The following is an 8039-nucleotide window of genomic DNA, read 5'->3' as shown; positions in this document are numbered from 1 at the left end:
TACTGCATGTGTGTGTGTGTGTGTGTGTGTGTGTGTGTGTGTGTGTGTGTGTGTGTGGAGGGCAATGTGAGTATACTGCATGTGTGTGTGTGTGTGTGTGTGTGTGTGTGTGTGGAGGGCAATGTGAGTATACTGCATGCAGGGGCGGACCTGCCATTAGGCATGGTCAGGCAATTGCCTGGGGCCTCGGCCACCAGGGGGCCTCGTCATCCCCCTATCGTATTTCGTTTTTAATAAATGATCACCGCATCCAAACAATATATTCTAATCCATAATAAAGATTGAAAAAATGATGCTCATAAACTCATCATAAAATCAAATGACTGCAGGTCCGCTTCCTGTCACCATAGCAGCAACTAGCTATCTGAACGAGGTCTTGGTGAGGTGTGGAGTTGAGCGATTGACAGCAGCCATGAAACGTTTGTTTGTGGTGAAGTGATAAAAGAAAAAGAAAAAGGGAGGAGGAAGAATTTAGAAAGAAATTGCCTAAATTAACCAACTTCTTCCAGTCGAAGAATTCTTCCAAGGAAGAAAGTAATTTGGATAGCTCTTGCACTACATAGCCTATTCTTCTACTGATGATGATGATGATTATGATGTTGATCTAAGTGAAACAGTCGTGAGGGACAAGATCACTGTCACTGCCGAAGTCCGCACTGGTGCTGTTGGTGCTGCTACGGACACCATTTCAGTAGCAGAAGCTTTGGGTGCAAACGTAACCAGTACGTGAGTAGCCCGAACACGATACCCTACAGTTAACAGTGACGACCCTGCGTTATGGACAGACACCGTAAGATGCAGAGTGGGTTGAAATCGTTAAAAAAAGGCCCTGTGCAAATTATTCCCCAAAAATGCAGATAAACCACCCAGAAGATTCACGGTTGAACATTATTACATGACCATGAAAAATGAAGAAAAAATAAACAGAAAATGGCCAGTTTATTCGGTCAGTGCAGACGCTGTTTATTGTTTATTCGGTCAGTGCAGACGCTGTTTATTGTTTATTCGGTCAGTGCAGACGCTGTTTATTGTTTATTCGGTCAGTGCATACGCTGTTTATTGTTTTGGATGTCGGCTTTTTGGAAGATCGAACACCTCACTTAGTTCGCACGCACACACTCACTCTCACTCTCTCTCTCTGTCTTCTTCACATAGCTTTCATAGACTCTCATACATAGCTACATAGAGTATATTCACACACAGAGACCCCAAACCCCCTAGCCTTCTCTCTCTCTCTCTCTCTCTCTCTCTCTCTCTCACTCACACACACAGACACACACACCATTCATAATTGTAATACTTTCAAAGGTTTTTACTAATGTTTTTTGATTGTCATCTATGGCAATAAATATTTGTTGTATTTCAGTATGCCTCAGCGTCCCATTATTACAGAAAAAAAGTGTGTTTTAGTTTTAGTGTGTGTGTGTGTGTGTGTGTGTGTGTGTGTGTGTGTGTGTGGGGGGGGGGGTGCTCGGAGGGGCCTCGGGATCTTTTGCCTTGGGCCTCAAAGTGTCCAGGTCCGCCCCTGACTGCATGTGTGTGTGTGTGTGTGTGTGTGGAGGGCAATGTGAGTATACTGCATGTGTGTGTGTGTGTGAAGGGCAATGTGAGTATACTGCATGTGTGTGTGTGTGTGTGTGTGTGTGTGTGTGTGTGTGTGTGTGGAGGGCAATGTGAGTATACTGCATGTGTGTGTGTGTGTGTGTGTGTGTGAAGGGCAATGTGAGTATACTGCATGTGTGTGTGTGTGTGTGTGTGGAGGGCAATGTGAGTATACTGCATGTGTGTGTGTGTGTGTGTGTGTGAAGGGCAATGTGAGTATACTGCATGTGTGTGTGTGAGAGAGGGTGAGTGAGTGTGGGTGTGTGTGTTTACATTACAGTTTTAGATACTATCATTTGGAAAGAGCGAGGGATACAGAGAGACATGCAGAGAGATAGAGATACGAAGGGAGAGAGAGGGATACAGAGAGACATGCGGAGAGATAAAGATACGAAAGGAGAGAGAGGGATACAGAGACATGCAGAGAGAAAGAGGAGATAGAGGGATACAGAGAGAGATGCGGAGAGATAGAGATTCTGAGAGAGAGAATTAGAGGAATGGACAGACTCCTTGGAGCCGGAGGCTTTGGTTTTGGCCCGGTGCTGTGGAGAGGCTCTCATTAGGATATTAAACAAGATTTAATAAGGGAGAGTGATTTGATGAGATGATTATCCTGCCCATTAATCAAGCAGGCTTCGGACTCCCTGCAATATGTTCCATCTTTCAGCACCAAAGCACACACACACACACACACACACACACACACACACACACACACACACACACACACACACACACACACACACACACACACACACACACACACACACACACACCAAAGCCTCTTTGCTCTCTGAGCTTCTTAAAAGGTTGACGTGGCGTTTGCTTTTTTTCCTTCACATCTCCCCTCTCAGCTGTTTTGTTTTTCATCTTTACACCTCCCCTCCCCTCCCCTCCCCTCCCCTGCTCCATCTCTGATCACACCAGCCCTCCCCTCCCCTGCTCCATCTCTGATCACACCAGCCCTCCCCTGCTCCATCTCTCATCGCACCACCCAATTGAGATGGGTCGGCTCCATCCCTGATCGCACCATACGATTGGAGGTGGGTCGGCTCCATCCCTGACCGCACCATACGATTGGAGGTGGGTCGGCTGCGGACTGTCAGCAGCCTGCCGGTCGTTCTGAGAGGGAGAAAGCATCTGCTGTGGATGACCACACAATCTGGCAGGAAGCAGACGGCCGAGCAAATGTGTGCGGCCAGCCAAAGCCTCCGTATTAATGATATTGGGAAGTTAGATCCCCCACCCAGGCTTCTAAGGAAATGAAAATCAACATGTGTACATATGCAGCGGGTTTAGGCTGCCACATTTTAAATGGATAATTAAGGCGCTGAGTGGTTGGATTAACCGTAATTATCAATCGCATGTGCACGCGTCTGAGTTCAACGGAAAAAATCCCTTATCTCATCTTAATCTTTTGACTTTTAGAAAACCCGATCCTGTGTCCATCTGCATTTTTAAAAATATATTTTCATGGAAAAATCCAAACATCATGTGGGTTTAAGCTATAGAAGTGACCACATTCAGGAGGAGGAGCTTGTGATGTTGCCCTGGGTGACTAAATGCCGCAGGACCAAACGCAAACATCATGTGTCAGCTCTAAAAGTATCTAAATGCTAAATGACTACATGTATGGTTTCAGCTCTAATGACTAAATGCCATAAAACCACATCTAAACATTATGTTTCAGCTATAGATGTATTTAACACTAAATGCCTAAACGCATGGTTTCAACTGGTTTCAGCTCTAGGTATGTAATGCTAAATGACTAAATGTTGCAGAACTGCATGTAAACATCATGTTTCCACTCTCTGAAGTCTAAAGTAACTGAAATCTAAAGTCTGACTTCCTGGAAATAACAAAGGGTGTCCCTCAAGGCTCTGGATTAGGGCCAGTCTTTTTTTACCATTTATATTAATGAAATAGCTTCCTCTCTGGAAAACTGACATGTCCATCTCTATGCCATAATACCAGGGGCGGACTGGGACCAAAAATCGGCCCTGGCATATTTGGCCCAAGCGGCCCTCAAATCAGTCGGGCACACCTAATTAAATACAAAATCTTTGCGTTACCCTCTAACTATGCATATATTTTCAACTGTCATGGAGCACTGAAAGTGATGTAGGCCTCATTGGCTATCACTCTGACTGATCAGAGGTAGCCATGGAGCACATGATCTCCATATTCAAGTAGCCTAGGCTATACAAGCAATTATTAAAGAAGAGTTTCTGCTTGAATTCAAAGTATTATTTCAAATTATTCAATAGGCTACAATTGACAGCAGCACCAAAAATTACTGAAGCCTATGTGTAAAGAGTTAAAATACCCAGATTGTCTTAGACATTAATGTAATTTATACCAGTTATCACTGTAGGACAACTGAAACAACACAAAATAAACAGGGCTGTTGCTGGAAATATTTTATTACATACATTATCTATACTACATTGCTGGTACATTTTGGAACATTATAGCTACATTAACTAATTATCTTTAATGTCTTCCAGTAGCCTATCATATAGGTTATTGTATATTAGTTGGCTTGTGCATGAATATGACTTGATGTTTTGTAGCCTACATTTCCGTCAGTCTACAGTCTTTTAGCCCATCTTTACCATGATAACCCTTCCAAGATAGAGCCCTTTCGACGCTCTACTTTGAGAGACCAACCACCACTCTCATGCCATCGATGTTGAATTTTGGGCCTCTGACGGAAACTGATCAATCTGACCTCGATCTGACATCGATTTGACACTCTTTTGCTGTCTGGGTTTGCAAATCATTCATTTAGAACATTTAAGTTGCGCTATTTGTTATTATAATCACAGAACGGCTTTACGTTATCATTACCATATTATTACATTATCGCAATTAATAAAGTCATCATAATCATCGATGATCATAATCATCGTCAGCATGGCATGTCACACCTGCACCACCACCGAGTTCTTATGTAGCCTCAACTAGGCTCCACCACCTGCTCACTGTCCCTTGCTCTGTATGCTTGCTTATATCCTCGTTCAAACTCAACGAACTTCAACATGCTGCTGACATATGCTAGCCTACTTGCAATTTTGTATTTTTGAAGCTTCTACATTAGTGTTACTTTTGCACTATTGTCACTACCGGCACCCACCGCAATTTCGTGTAGGCAACTTCCAAATAACTTTTGATGCGCTCACAGAATCCTGGCTCTGAGCCAAAATGCGAGGGGTGGGGCCTGACGTGAGCTGTCATTGGATCAGTCGAGTGTCAATATGGAAATGTAACCAATGGGCCGCTGGTTGTCCTTCCTTTGGGCCGATCGTTGGCCAAAATGATTAAATTATATATATAGCCTTTTCTATCGGCCCAGTAGGTGCGTTGGCCCACCGGGAAAATGCCCGGTATGCCAGATGGCCAGTCCGCCCATACATAATACTGTATTGCTGACTATCAAACTTACCATGAAAAATCTGCAACAATCCTAAATGCTGTACTGGAAGGCCTGACTGATCTTAAATTGGTTTGAAATGCAGAGAAAACAAAGTTTATGTCTAGAGCCAGAAGCACTGACTCAAATGACTTGCATCTTGGTACTGTTAATGGTCATATTATTGAACAGGTCTCTGAATGTATCTGGGAATCTGGCTTGATGAAAAACTGGAGTTCTCTTTCCATATTAAATATCTCACCAAAAAGCTGAGGCAAAAGATTGGTCTCCTGTACAGAAACAAATCAAACCTCCCCATGTCATGCAGAAAACAGATTGTTGAAGCCGTTTTTATACCTATTCTGGGTATGTATGTATGAAATGGGGATGTAATCTATAGGAACGCTAGCCCATCCTCCCTTAAAGCCCTAGTCTATCATTCTGCTATCAGATTGATGACAGGGGCCAATTTTAATACACACCACTGTATCTTATATGACAGTATTGGTTGGGCATCCTGAACAGAAAGAAGGTCCAGGCACTGGATACTGTTCATTTACAAATCACATATTGGAGAACTTCCACCTTACATCTCTTCTCTGTTAAACTGGCATTCATGTCCTTATCTAACTTACTCGCTCCATTAACTACAGTATCTTCAGCTTAAAGTTCCCAATGCTCATTCTGAGTTGGGAAATTCAGCTTTTTGTTTTGATGGCCCCACCACAAGATGGACAAGTACAATTAACCATAAAATGTGAAACACAATAATAAATATCATGTCAGCTGCACAATGCAATGGATGAGGGTTTTTCCCATAGACAGATCAGATGTCTGCATATTGAACATGGGTGCGTCATATTTACATGATGGCGTCATATTGAACATGAATGTGTCATATTTACATGATGGCGTCATATTGAACATGGGTGCGTCATATTTACATGATGGCGTCATATTGAACATGGGTGCGTCATATTGAACATAAATGCATCATATTGAATATGGGTGCGTCATATTGAGCATGAATGTGTCATATTTACCTGATGGCGTCATATTGAACATAAATGTGTCATATTTACATGATGGCATCATATTGAACATGGGTGCGTCATATTTACGTGATGGCGTCATATTGAATATGGGTGCGTCATATTGAACATGAATGCGTCATATTGAACATGGGTGCGTCATATTGAACATGAATGCGTCATATTGAACATGGGTGCGTCATATTGAACATGAATGCGTCATATTGAACAAGGGTGCGTCATATTGAACATGAATGCATCATATTGAACATGGGTGCGTCATATTGAACATGAATGCGTCATATTGAACATGGGTGCGTCATATTGAACATAAATGCATCATATTGAATATGGGTGCGTCATATTGAGCATGAATGTGTCATATTTACCTGATGGCGTCATATTGAACATAAATGCATCATATTGAATATGGGTGCGTCATATTGAACATGGGTGCGTCATATTTACGTGATGGCGTCATATTGAACATGGGTGCGTCATATTTACGTGATGGCGTCATATTGAACATAAATGTGTCATATTTACGTGATGGCGTCATATTGAACATGGGTGCGTCATATTTACTTGATGGCGTCATATTGAACATGGGTGCGTCATATTTAACATGAATGCGTCATATTGAACAAGGGTGCGTCATATTGAACATGAATGCGTCATATTGAACAAGGGTGCGTCATATTGAACATGGGTGCGTCATTTGGACCTTCACCAGTGTAATGTTACTTTTGATAGCCTAGCACCTTTTGTCCAGCACCTGCCTTGGATGTGCGCAACTTTTTCAAATAATAAAAAAACACTTTCTGTTTATGTTTCAAATAAAAAATGACATTTCCCCTGTGCTTCCCTTGTCTCAGGGGGACCTGCTCTGCGTAGCATACGGTTGTACTGTAGATTTGACTGGGATAAATGAAAAGCAGGTGTGTTTATGTATGTTTAGTTATGTATTTTGATGTGGTGTGTGTGTGTGCAAGTGCATATATGTGTGTGCGTATGCATGTTTGTGTGTGTGTGTGTGCATGCATGCTTGCGTGTGTGTATGTTTGTGTGTAAATCTGTGTGTGTGAGAGAGAAGGATGCACAATATACCTGGCTTTGCCCTGGAAACAGCACAGAGCGAACGCAAGCTTTCTCCCAGAAAAGATTAAGACAACCCAGAAACATTTGAAAAGCTCTACTCTAGAAGATTACCTTTTAAGCAGCAGCGCAAGTGTGTCCTGGGCTGTATGTGTGTGTGTGTGTGTGTGTATGTGTGTGTGTGTGTGTGTCCTGGACAGAGTGCATTCTGCCGGCCGGCTCGTATTAATACAATAAGCGCGCAGGAATAACAGAAGGATGTTTTTGTGGACTTAATCCCACTGGGTGGGCCAGACCAGTAGTAATCCCAATCCCAAGGAGCTTCTTTTGGTCGTCCAGCCACTCAATCCAATCCCGGCCTCTCATATTAAATCACAAGATAAGCAGGCAAGAACACGCCGCCAATCAAATCTCTGGCTCGGTCTAACCTCCCTGACAACCTCAGGGGCACTGGCTTGGCACAGAGCATACGCACACGCACACGCACACGCACACGCACACACACACACACACACAGTGCATGAGTTGTTGCAGCCAACAGCTAGAGCAGCCAGGCAGCTACAGTGCTACACTCTGGGGGCAACAGCTAGAACAACCAGGAAGCTACAGTGCTACACTCTGGGGGCATGTTTTTAAAGATGGCCTCAAAGTGTGGCATTGTAGCTGCCTGGCTGTTTTGCTTGTCGTTTTTATTCACACCAGAGAGACGATCGAAACAGAGATGTGTGTGTCAGAGTTTCCGCTAGAAAAAAAGAGGTTTCGTTTTCCGGACATTTTGATGATATGCCGGTCAAATATCCTATTATGCCTTCTTAATTAGTCAAACTGAGGAAAACTGGAGACAGGCTATGTAGCTTAAAGAATTACATAATCTGTATAGAATGCAACATGTTCATTAG

The sequence above is a fragment of the Alosa pseudoharengus genome, unplaced genomic scaffold, assembly GCF_046254945.1.
Source record: "Alosa pseudoharengus isolate Yale_2024_CS ecotype anadromous, Long Island Sound unplaced genomic scaffold, YU_APseudo_1.1 YU_APseudo_1.1_scf_7, whole genome shotgun sequence".
Lineage (NCBI taxonomy): Eukaryota > Metazoa > Chordata > Actinopteri > Clupeiformes > Clupeidae > Alosa > Alosa pseudoharengus.
Note: the sequence above shows the minus strand (reverse complement) of the source record.